The sequence below is a fragment of the Gastrolobium bilobum genome, unplaced genomic scaffold, assembly GCF_033153095.1.
Source record: "Gastrolobium bilobum isolate Gb01-03AN ecotype WA unplaced genomic scaffold, APGP_CSIRO_Gbil_v1 utg19275, whole genome shotgun sequence".
NCBI lineage: Eukaryota > Viridiplantae > Streptophyta > Magnoliopsida > Fabales > Fabaceae > Gastrolobium > Gastrolobium bilobum.
In genome coordinates, this window is record NW_026896117.1 from 2806 (window position 1) to 4585 (window position 1780).

Here is a 1780-nt window from a genome sequence, read left to right on the forward strand (position 1 = left end):
TCAGCAAATGGTATATTTATCTGTAATTTCTTGAAGATATCCAGAAATCTTGCATAGTGTTGTTTCTGAATCTCTTGCTTCAATCTCTGAGGGTAAGGAACTTTGGCATATGGAGACAAAGTAACTGGCTGGTCCTGCTTGTCAGCCATCTTCTTTTTCTCCCACTTCATTGTCTTCTTGGGCACACCATCATTTTCAACTACCACCTCTTTTTCTTCCTTATCTTCCTTCATTGTTTCTTTTTCTTTATTTCCCTTCACCTTCTCTACTCCATCATCAGAGATTACATCTTCAACCACAACCTCTTCTTCATTCTTCTTATCTTCCACATTCTTTTTCACCTGTTGAAGCACCAACCTACTTCTTGTCATGATTGCTTTGCAGTGCTCCTTAGGATTCACCATTGTATCACCAGGAAACTTTCCCTGTGGTCTCTCAGATATCTGTCTTGATAGCTGACCATCTGGGTCTCTAGATTCCTGATAGATGCTTCCTCTCTGAATGAATTAGACCCCTGAATGTAATCTTAAGTAGTCTTGGATAACTGAGCAAAGGCTTTTCCCATGCAGCAGTATCACTTGGCTGTGATGAGTGTGTTGGAGGAGGATGCAGTGGAGGATTCAACTGATGGTTGGAACTATAACTAAACCCTGGGTGCTGATTCTTGTTCTTCCATGGTGGCACATACAAATTTTTCCCCTGGTTGTGATGGTCATAACACACTCCATTAACTTCTGCATGTTCTGGTGATCCCCCATAATCACATTCATCTGTCACATGGTCTTTGCCACAGATAGCACACACACAATTGGTATCCACAGAAGCAACCTTTTGTGAGGATAGTTGCTTAGTGAGAGCATCAAACTGTTGTTGTTGCTATTTCTGTGTCTGCATCAATTGGTCATTCTTTGCCAACAAAGCATCATACCCATCCAGCTTAATGATCCCTGTCTTTCTGTCAGTCACTGGGGCATTATCAAATTCCTGAGATGCCAATGATTCAAAAATATCCAAAGCCTCTTGAGGAGTCTTGGTGGTCAATGAACCCCCAGCAGTGGCATTCACCAATGTTCTGGTGTTGGTTGTCAACCCTTGGAGGAATATTGCTGCTTGATTCCACACTTCTATTCCATGCTGTGGACATTTCCTCAATAAAGTCTTGAATCTCTCCCAAGCCTCATAAATGGATTCTGATTCTTTTTGCTTGAAGCCTGTGATCTCATCCTTCAACTTTGCCCTCTTGGATGCTAAAAAGAATCTGGCCAAGAACTTGGTTTGCAGATCATCCCAAGTTGTTATACTCCCCTGAGGCAATGACTGCAACCATCTCCTTGCATCATCCTTCAGTGAATGAGTGAATAGTCTCAGCAGAATTGCATCCCTTGTGACTCCATTAATTTTCACAATATCACTCAACAACAGAAAATTTTCTATATGCAAGTAAGGGTCCTTTGCACTGGTTCCAGCAAACTGCTCCTTCTGCACTAACTGTACCAATGCAGGTTTCAATTCAAAGTTATTTGGCTCTACTGTAGGGCGCACAACACTGCCAATCGGAGGAATCACTGCAGGAGTCATGTAATCTCCCAGTGTCCTCTGTGGTGGTTGCACATGATTTTCTGCCATAATTTCTACTTTGTTGACAGCACTGGATTCACCCCTTTCTTGAAACTGTCTTCTTTGTCTTGCTGCTCTTCTTTTCTTCCTCCAAGTCTGTTCTAATTCTGGATCATACAACAAGAAGTTTGGATCAATAGTACCTCGCATACACAGAATAAAA

The 1780-nt window shown here is 41.9% G+C and overlaps 1 non-coding gene across 1 annotated transcript; it reads left to right on the plus strand.

Annotated features, from left to right (window-relative positions):
• Nucleotides 1-1126: 1126 nt before the first annotated feature.
• On the plus strand, nucleotides 1127-1233 carry LOC133297882 (small nucleolar RNA R71). Its single transcript, XR_009749687.1, has one exon. It is a non-coding gene; the product is annotated as a small nucleolar RNA R71 (small nucleolar RNA).
• The last annotated feature ends 547 nt before the right edge of the window (nucleotides 1234-1780 follow it).